We start from the raw sequence: 10,543 nt of genomic DNA on the forward strand, positions 1-10,543 counted from the left end.
TCATCATAATGACAAATACACTGATCTATATAAAGATGAATATAGATCAGTGGGCAAGATAAAAACTTAGATAAGGTTTGTCCAAGAAGTTGTTATATTTGTCCCTAAACTTTTGAAAAAAGTCTCAAAAGAGGTGGGGAAGTACCTAAATCTAGCTAATTGTTAAATTGGCAACACTGGTACACAGTAAAATCAGCAGTGTAATATTTGCAGTGTTAAAAGTTATTAATTCCCAAAGAGTTGAATTAACAATCTACAGTGTTAAACAGTGGTGCTCAGTGTTGTCACACGGTGTAATATTTATGTAATTATTTATGTAATTTAAAAAAAAAAAACCCGCCGAATTGATCTGACTCCGCCCCACAAAGCGACGACGCCATTTTATCTTCAGGCGAACGAGACGGTAAATTGGATTGCTTTTCTCTTTATAAAATTACACGGGATAAATACTTTTTGTTGATAATTTTACTCAAAATTTGATTGGTGGTGAACACATTTAGAAATTACTAACTGCGAGTGTTTTTGTCAGGTTTACAGTGTTAAGTTCGTGAGGTGTAGAGAGGCAACGTTAGCCTACAGAAGAGTGAAAGTTTCTAATGCGGGCTCGATTTCCTGAAATAAGGTGATTTTACTTGTAAAATAACTTTTGGAATGTGTTTACAATTTGTTATATACTTTTAGCTTCTTTCATTTTGGCTCGTTGACAGATCCTCTCGGCTCTATTCCCGCCGAGGCCTGGTTTTACTTCGAGTCTGAAGCAGACACATTTGGGCGGTTTTCTACTCCGAGGAGAGAATTCATCAAATGGTAAATTTATATTTGTTTTTGAAACGGTAATAGTGGGACTGTTAAACATTTACCCGCTAACAATTTCGTTTTTGTGACTCATAACACCGTGTTGAAGTGTCGCGTCGCGTCAAGTCTTTCTGCAGACGGAGCTGTGTAACGCGGGACATTTACCAGTCATTTAATTGGCGTTATCTAATCTATTGCTAAAATTAGAGCGCGTTTAAAAACTTAAATCCGTCAGTCTTTCAGTTTCCTTCAGTGACCATGAGCAGAGCATGCTTGAAACCAGTCTTTATCAATTCATATGGCATGCTATTTTGGGTAAATGTCTTAAATATTTCCAGATGTACAAAGTTAAGTTTTAATTGAGAAAGATATGTCTGAATCTATCTGTATTTTCTTTTCACATTATAAATAATAAATTAATAGTAAGATAAATTCTAAACGTGTTAATTTATTCTAATGTAGTACACTGTTCATTTTAAGATGCCTTATTACTCATTAAAATTATATAAATGTGTTTAATAATCAGATTAAATAAATACTTAAATTGTTTCAGGAATGCCTCCATGTGAATATTGCACAAGGTTTTATGTCTTAATTCTAGGGTCAATTAAACGACTGTTAAAGTTAAGGATGTAAATAAAAATAAGTTTATGATTTGACACCCGTATTATAGACAGCTCTCAGCATGCTCAAAATTACGGGTAATCATAATTATTTTACCATATTTACAGTCCTAATGTAAATTAAATTACTGAAATTAGTGTTTTTTTTTTTTTATTTTTTGTTTTTTTTATTATTATTCTTTTTCAATAGAATTGGCCCAGACGTCTGCAGTGTGCAGTGAAGGAAGCTCCTCTCATAAGATTGCAGACTGGGAGCCTGATGACACTGTGTGAGTGAGGGAAGCCCTTCAAGAAAGGAGCAGAATGATGAAGATGAAGCCAGAATTGTGAGTCTGTCATTTATGTTATTCTGTGTACAGTAAAAATTTTAAACACAAACGAATATGAAAAATTAAAATTTAACTGGGCAGCCACACAATATCTGCTTATGGTCACACCTGGAATTGACCAATTATTAAAGATATCAAACGCATAAAGCCCAAAAATGAAAACTTATCGTCATTTCTCACTGTCATTCCAAACCTGCAAGACTTTCATTCATTTTCAAAACAAATGAAGATATTTTAAATGAAACCTGAGATTTCTGTCCTTCCATTGACAGTCTACATAACTACCACTTGGATGCTTCAAGAAGTTCATAAAGAGATCATAAAAGTAATCCAAATGAATCAAGCGGTTCAGTCAAAATTTTCTGAAGAGACTCGATCGCTTTATACAATGAACAGATTAAATTCTTTTCTTTTTTTTTCACATTTAAACTTTAATCAGGGATCATAAACAGAAAATTTGGACTAAACCACATGATACGTATGGATTAGATCTCTTTATGAAGTTTATGAATTATCAAAGTGGTAGTTGTGTGGACCGTCAATCAAGGGACAGAAATCTTATATTCTATTAAAATATCTTCCATTGTGTTTTAAAGATAACGAAAGTCTTGGTTGAGTAAATGATGGAATTTTCATTTCTGAACTAACCCTGTAATAAAAGAATGTGGCCATATGCGTCTTGTGCTTGTTCACTTGTGCATCACCCAAGATGCATGCTAATGCCAGGTGTGAACAGAGCCACTGTGTGACTACACAATCAGTTTAGCAGAATGGTTCCTGAGAGAGATATTGTCATTATTTTTATTTATTTATTTTCCAGGAAGCCAAGTTCCTGGCTTTTCCCAAGACCTTCAAGGACACGATTGACCTCGGAATCAGCTGTAAAGGAGGACTAAACCGATGTTTAAGGTTAGACTATATTTCAGAATAAGATCTATATTCATTTATTATCTATATTCTGTGTTCATGCATTTTTTTTTTTCTGAAGTTGTCTTATCTGTTAATTAGAATGGGACAGTGATATTGCATCAATTTGTCTCCTTCATTTGATTCCACCATCGCCACAAGGCTGCAAGGGACCTGGAGAAATGTCCTCCTATCAAGCTGAAAAATATCTTCAAAAAGGTACATTTCTGTCACACTCTGCCTCAAAATATTGCCAGATGTGTTGTATATGAAAGACTAATAAAAATAAAATCAATTGGAGAGCTGACCTTAATTGTTATTTTTGCCTTTGATCTGCAGGCACTAACCAGAAGAACACCTTGTAGAGACCACACAGCCGTACCTGCTCGCTGATGGGACAACGAGGAACAGCATTCATGGATGCTACACAACTGTCGACAAGTATCTTGCTGCAGTCTTGTTCAAATCTACCTGTCATATTTGTTAATGTCTAGGTAAATTTGATGCTTTTATGTGTTTTATTAACTATGTTATGTTTCCGTGCAACACTTAATGAATGTGACTGACTAATTAACCTCTACACATCTGGTATATGCTTTAAAGTTGCCACTTTGCCCATTTGTTAAATAAACGTTGGAATTTGTACATCTGTCTGAAGACTCTTGATTTTATGTCTTATCTTGTACATTAACTCTATACAATAGCATTTTTATTTTTGCACTGAAAAGAATACTATATTATTAACACTTAAAGGATTAAAACAACACCAGGGGTGTTAAATACCCCAGAGTGTAAAATTTGAACAACAATTGCAAGTGTAACAATTCACACTCAGAGTGTAATTTTTCTACACTATAAGGTGCTATATTAACACTAAAAATTCAACACTATGAATGGTGTACTTTTAACACTAGACCGATTGGGACCATATATGATCTTTAGTAGTGTTAAAATTGACACTTTAAGTGTTAAACTGACACTGCGTTTTTTTACTGTGTATTCCTTTAGCACAAACCAGTTACTTAATGACATCAGCCAACAGGAAGTGACATCATTATGGAGGGAAAACAGCAACACATCATCTGTAACATCATCAGTAAGTATTATCAGTGTTTTTTTTTTTAATTCTGTGATTTGTGTCTCTGGAAAACATTCATCTTTTTGGACGACAAATCGGTTTGCTTCAAAATCAAAATTGATTAATATGAAAATTATAACTTAAAGTTGATTTATTTCTTAATGAATGTCCTGTTTATTTTGTTATCATTGTGTAAATAGTCAAATTAATAGTGTTAATGTGTCAGAGTAGTATTCTGAACATCTGTTTTATGCTTTTATAGAAATGCTTCCTATATTACATGCATATTCATTTATCAAAACATCATACTGTACATCAGCAATGAGCCATTTGACATGCTGCCCACAATTCATTAGTTCCATGTGTCGAAGGAAAAGTAGATTCATCACAGCAGATGATATCAGAAGCTGTCTGAATCAAGAGGTCTTGACCCGTTCTACATCCAGTCATGAGTTTGATGAATCCAGTCACATTCATAATGAGGAACTGCAGATGTATTGTGGGATTCTTTATGACTTCTGGGAATGAACACTTTAGAGTATAAACCAGGAATTAATGATCTTTGATCCACATGAGATAAACTTCACCCAGCCAAAACCTGACACAAATTAGCAGTAATTTAATACAGAGCGCCTGTCTGGAACCATAGAAGCACTTTAGACGACTGAAATACGCCGTGTTTGTGTATGCATGTGTTTGTGTGTGTGTTTGTGAGCACAATAATTGCCGACTGATTGCTCTCAATGGTCTGTCCAGTGAAGACAACAAAAAGACTTACTTTGATCATATCTTCAGTTCTGTGCAGACAGTTTCGGGGTTGACGCTTGTTCTGCAGAATTTTAATAGGAAGTACACTAATGTAGCTTAGCATTACTAGTAAAGATTATCATAGTGTTACCGGATTTTATGCAAAAGCGTCACCACATTATATTACCGCAATGCATTAGATGTAACTTTTTTGCATGTTTCCATTATTATGCTTTCTTATATAGTCCACAAACAGAAGCCTGGCAGACATTTGATTGTGGAGCAACCTGGAAAATCCAAGCTGTTAATCAAAGTTTGTCGAATAGAGGTGAGCTATTACCTTTCTAAGCAATCAAATGGTAAAACAGGTCAAAAGATCTCATTGACATACTGTACATCTCACATGAGACAGTAAGAAAACACTCAGCAACCATTTAGGGCAATGCCCTGCCATAGCAAATAATAAACTATAGGCAAAGATTTTACACCAATACATATTATATCCAACAGTCACAATGAGATGCACATATACTGCAAATTCATTAAAAATACACACTCTGAACCATATGACATCTAACTAAGAGTCACAACAACAGCAGCAGCATGAATTAAGTAGTAAAATGTAAAGCAATGATCTTTTTTTCCAGCTGCAATCCATGATGGGAACTTGCACAACATTGTGCAATGTAAAATAGTTTGTTCAGATGACTCAGTTTGGAAAGTTGGGACAACATTTGGACACGTTCAGAACAAATACTTGAGTACATCAACACAAAACTTTTGATAGAAACATGTTTAGAGTATTCTTGTTCAGTTCACACAATATAGTAAACTGATTCCTCTTACTAAACAAACACTGTTCAAACTACTTTATTTGCATTTGTTAGAGGACAACTGTTAGAACTTTTACTAATTTTCTTTTTACAGTGTCAAATTATATTTATTTCTATAGTGTTTTATACAGTATGGATTATTCAAATCAGCTTCTCATTAATAAAAAGAAAAAACTTAATGTTGTAAAATTCATCAATTATGAATCCAATTCAATTTGAGCTGTAAAGCAGTTCTAGAGAAGACAATAATGTCATTATCCATCTCTGTTCAGTTCACTTCTCATCCCAATGTGTCAGTGCAGTTTAATCAGTAATATTACTGATTACTAATTTTCTTTTCATTTTTATTTTACTGTGAGTTTTTCACGGCTGAGTTTCTTTTAAACATCTAGTTTTCTTTCTTCTGCCCTCCAGTGCAAACTATGGAGTTTCTGTAGATAAAGTGTGAGTTACACGACACATTTCTTGTTGTGAGAGTAACGAGCGTGACGGCTCTCGGTGTGGAGCGGAGCTGCTGCTGATTGATGAAGAGGGAGCTGTTAGCTGGAGAATGATGTTTGTTGGCTGGCTGTGGTCACATCCATCTGTGGATAATTCATCTGGAGGGATTCCAGGTCTGTTACAATGATGCACTTAAACCTGTTAAGCTCCAAATCCCAAATCCAGGACACCCAATAGCTCAGAGAGTCCGTCTGATACCTCACACTCCACCGTCACAGCACTCCTCTTTAACTCCGCTCGAGTCAATACTGCGGCGCCACACGGACAGACCTCCATCACTCATGATCTGACGCTCTGCTCGCTCCGTCTTCTGCCATGTGTGTGTAACATTAGACGCTTTTTCCTGTGGACTGTCCTTCCGTTCTCATGCTCTGAGCTCGGAGTGACCACATTAAGTCCACTGACCTGTTAACCAGTGTGCAGAAAACAGACCCATTTACACAGTGTAACGGATCTACTGTATCTGTCTGTCTGTCTGTCCGTCCATCCGTCTATCTATCTATTGTCTGTCTGTCTTTCTTTCTATCTATCTATCTATCTGTCTGTCTGTCTGTCTGTCCGTCCGTCCGTCCATCGATCTGTCTGTCTGTCTGTCTGTCTGTCTGTCTGTCTGTCTGTCTATCTATCTGTCTATCTGTCTGTCTGTCTGTCTGTCTGTCTGTCTGTCATTCTATCTGTCATTCTATCTATCTATGTCATTCTATGTATGTATGTATCTGTCTATCTGTCTGTCTATCTATCTGGCTGTCTATCTGTCTATCTATCATCTATCTATCTGTCTGTCTGTCTGTTTGTCATTCTATCTATCTATATATCTATCTATCTATCTATCGGTCTGTCTGTCTATCTATCTATCTATCTATCGGTCTGTCTGTCTATCTATCTGTCATCCTGTCTGTCTATCTGTCTGTCTGTCTATCTATCTATCTGTCATTCTATCTATCTATCTATCTGTCATTCTATCTATCTATCTATCTATCTATCTGTCATTCTATCTATCTATGTCATTCTATGTATGTATGTATGTATGTATCTGTCTATCTATCTGTCTGTCTATCTATCTGGCTGTCTATCTGTTTGTCATTCTATCTATCTATATATCTATCTATCTGTCTGTTTGTCATTCTATCTATCTATATATCTATCTATCGGTCTGTCTGTCTGTGTCTATCTGTCTATCTATCTATATATCTATCTATCTATCGGTCTGTCTGTCTATCTATCTGTCTGTCTATCTATCTATCTGTCTGTCTGTCTATCTATCTATCTATCTGTCATTCTATCTATCTATATGTCATTCTATGTATGTATGTATGTATCTGTCTATCTATCTGGCTGTCTATCTGTCTGTCTATCTATCTATCTATCTATCTGTCTGTCTGTCTGTCTGTCATTCTGTCTGTCTATCTATCTGTCTGTCTGTCTGTCTGTCTGTCTGTCTGTCCATCTATGGAATGTTCTATTGTTTTAATGTCTTATCTATCTATTAGTGCTGTCAAACAATTAATCGCGATTAATCGCATACAACATAAAAGTTTTGGTTTGCATAATATATATGCGTGTTCTGTGTATATTTATTATGAATATATAAATACACACACATACAGTATATATTTAGAAAATATTTACATGTCTATATTTATATTCATATAATTTATATTATAAATACATATATTTAATATATAAACAACATATTTTCTGAAATATATGCAAGCATGCATGTGTATTTATATATACATAATAAATATACACAGTACACATACTTATGTTATGCAAACAAAAACTTTATTTTGGATGTGATTAATCGTTTGACAGCACTACTATCTATCTATCTATGATTTATGGCCTATAAACCTTCAAACTTTTTTGGAATAACTTTTTCACTTTCAGACAACTCAACTTTGGAAACAAGGCTTTGTCAAGCCAACATTCAAGGTTTTGTTTTGATAAACTTTGCTTTTCTAGTTAGTTAGTTATATGAAAAAAAATCTTTGAATTTCAGTTCATTTTAGAACTACTTCCCACATCTGAACTGCAATTCTGCATCGTTTGCCACCTCAATCCAAATTCCTGAATTTCAGTTTAGAAGTTGAATTGTAATTTACAGTTTTTCTCAGTCGCTTTGGTGCATTTCTCGAATCATCCTTAATATTTGCAAAACAGTAAGTGCATTTCTCAAAACAACTCATACAAATAGCAAAACACCATGGATTACCTGCAAAAGCCAGTCTCTTGCTCAAAATACTTAGTTCATCTCTCAAAAATAAATGTGTCAATGAACATGTCAGTGCCATCAGAATGACAAGTCCTTGTGTCATTGTGTACGGATAAGACAGTCAGATTGCTTAGTCATGTTGTCAATATAAGTGTACTCTGGAGGGATGTTCTGATGTAAACTATGGCAACAGTTTGGATGACAGTTACTGTATTGAAATGCAGAATACTGCACTTTTTATGTACGCCATATATCCATTTCAAACGTACAAATTTACACATTACTGTATGTGGGATATTGATTGAAAGACTGGATTGGATACAGTTTACTAGTGATCTGACACATCATTGTGATATAGAAAAGAAAAAGAAATATGGGCACAAGGGTGAATTTTTATTTATTTTTTATTTTTTTTGGAAAGTCCATTGTCAGAATTTGTAACTCTTGTGTTGTCCTCTGTCTATATGCTTTCCAATTGAAGGTTCATGAGATGTATCTTTGAGCTATTTCAGAGAACTGGTTTTGTCATTGGTTGATCTATATTCTCTTCATTAGTGCAAGTCAAGATTCACTTTCACAATTCATGGCAAATTTATAAAAAGTCTAATAGAAATGTGTAGAACATATGCCTGACAGTTTATGACAACTAGATCAACCATTTTGCATTTAATGACTTATACGATGAACTAATGATTTGAGGTTTTGCGGGTAAGACTATAGCACAGAGAACTATATCATACATTTCATAACAACATGACAATAGCAACTGAAAATGTAGAAACCACAGACAAATGTACATAATCAATTGCATAAATGTACCAAAGCAATCACAACTTGTTCAAAAGAATGAGAAACTGCTTTTATGATGTGCACAAGTGAGTAGATGATGTGGAGGTTGAACAAGTAGTTTTGAGAATTTCATGCACCAAAGCGATTGAGAAAAACTGTAAAATCCACAATGCTAGGTTGTTGTGTGCGGTTGCCAGGGTGTTGCTATGCAGATTTTGGGTGCTAGAGAGTTTTTGTGGTGTTACTATGGTGTTCTAGACTGTTTCCTGAAGTCTCCTCCTCTCTAATATTCTGCTCTCTACAGTATGCATGGCTTGTTTCCCTCCTTTAATGAAAAATCATTAGTCTGATGACTTCAGTCTGAAAACTGCAGCCAGACGAATGTTGCGGGGAGTTTGGTACTCAGGGTTTGTTCAAAACACTGCCTCTCTGTTAGAGCAATATTAATAGTGATGCTTAACTTAGCAAACACCAGTAATAAAGTTGAAGACAATCTGTAAAGTGTCTCTGGTGCGCAGCACAGGTCTGAACAGCAAATAAAAGCCCCGAGCAGCAGAAGTGATGGCAGCGAGCCACGGGGCAACTACCTGATCCCGGGTTTTTTACAGCGTGTCCTGATGTAGGGAAATAGTTTGCATTTTTGGAGTCGAGCCTGGACTGTGGAGGGCAGAGACTGTGTGTGTGTGTGTGTGTGTGTGTGTGTGTGTGTGTGTGAGAGAGAAATGAGCCGTGTCCAGAGATGGTGAGATCACCACGCTGGCGCCAGTTATCAGGATACCATCTGACTGACCATGATCTTCACACACACACACAAACACAAACCTGTTTACCTGGTTATGATAGTCACGTTATCCAAAGTTGACTCCTGCTTTTATGTTCAGTTCTTGACTGTTTATAAAGTTAAGCGTATACATCGGTTACAGCTACAGTCGTGTGTTTTTCATTCATGATGCTTCTTTCCTTCTCAGATGGCAGTAGATCTTCATAAACACGCTGACAGCTGAATCGCTCATCTCATCTGCTTGATATTCAGTGATCCCGAGACATACTAAAGTCACGCCAAATCAACACGTCTGATGGCTCAATCATCGTGATACTGTGATACAGTTACACCAGCTGAGAGATCATTCAGACCTCAAAACACATTCTCACTGCAGTGCAGTGCTGTAAACAGATTGGCTTTTTGGCGTGAAGAATGAAGATGGGGAAAACCTTGGTTAAACATCTGGGGCAGTGAATGAAAGGTTGTAGGTTTGAATCCATAAGGGCTGCTCAAGGTGTAAAAAACACTTAACCTCCTCAAGGGTCATTGTCTCTGTAGTAAGTGCACTGTAACTCACTGTTTAAAGAAAAATACATCAGCTAAACGGTACAGTTGTGTGTGTTGAAGTACTGCAGTGGTGGAGGAAGCAGGTAAGTTTCACAGGTACAGTGTTATTGTTGTTAACTAAAACTAAAATTTTTTTAAATATATTTAATTGAAATAAATGTTAATTTAAGTACAATAAAATATTTTTAAAATGTAAAAACATTTCCGATGTTTGTTGAGTTTGGGTTGAAGTACTTGCATTACTAAAATAAACTAAAACTATCATTTAAAAAACTAAATAAACATGTTTTTAAAAAAACAACAACTAATAAAACCATAAAATGCAAACAACAACATTAATAAAATTTTTAAATGAAAATGAGAAATATAAAAAAAACAAATTCAAAATATTATTTAA

At 35.3% G+C, this 10,543-nt stretch overlaps 1 long non-coding RNA gene across 7 annotated transcripts; it reads left to right on the plus strand.

The window, feature by feature from the left end:
• The first annotated feature begins 353 nt into the window (after nucleotides 1-353).
• On the plus strand, nucleotides 354-10,235 carry LOC131542842 (uncharacterized). Of its 7 annotated transcripts, none has more exons than XR_009271793.1 (9): nucleotides 446-622; nucleotides 708-807; nucleotides 1,609-1,744; nucleotides 2,568-2,656; nucleotides 2,756-2,872; nucleotides 2,993-3,147; nucleotides 3,662-3,749; nucleotides 4,724-4,806; nucleotides 9,785-10,235. It is a non-coding gene; the product is annotated as an uncharacterized LOC131542842 (long non-coding RNA). The 7 variants fall into 7 exon arrangements; XR_009271796.1 differs by having other exon boundaries at nucleotides 2,993-3,094; XR_009271795.1 differs by lacking the exon at nucleotides 9,785-10,235 and adding an exon at nucleotides 5,126-5,161.
• Nucleotides 10,236-10,543: the final 308 nt, after the last annotated feature.

Source organism: Onychostoma macrolepis, chromosome 06 (genome assembly GCF_012432095.1).
Source record: "Onychostoma macrolepis isolate SWU-2019 chromosome 06, ASM1243209v1, whole genome shotgun sequence".
NCBI lineage: Eukaryota > Metazoa > Chordata > Actinopteri > Cypriniformes > Cyprinidae > Onychostoma > Onychostoma macrolepis.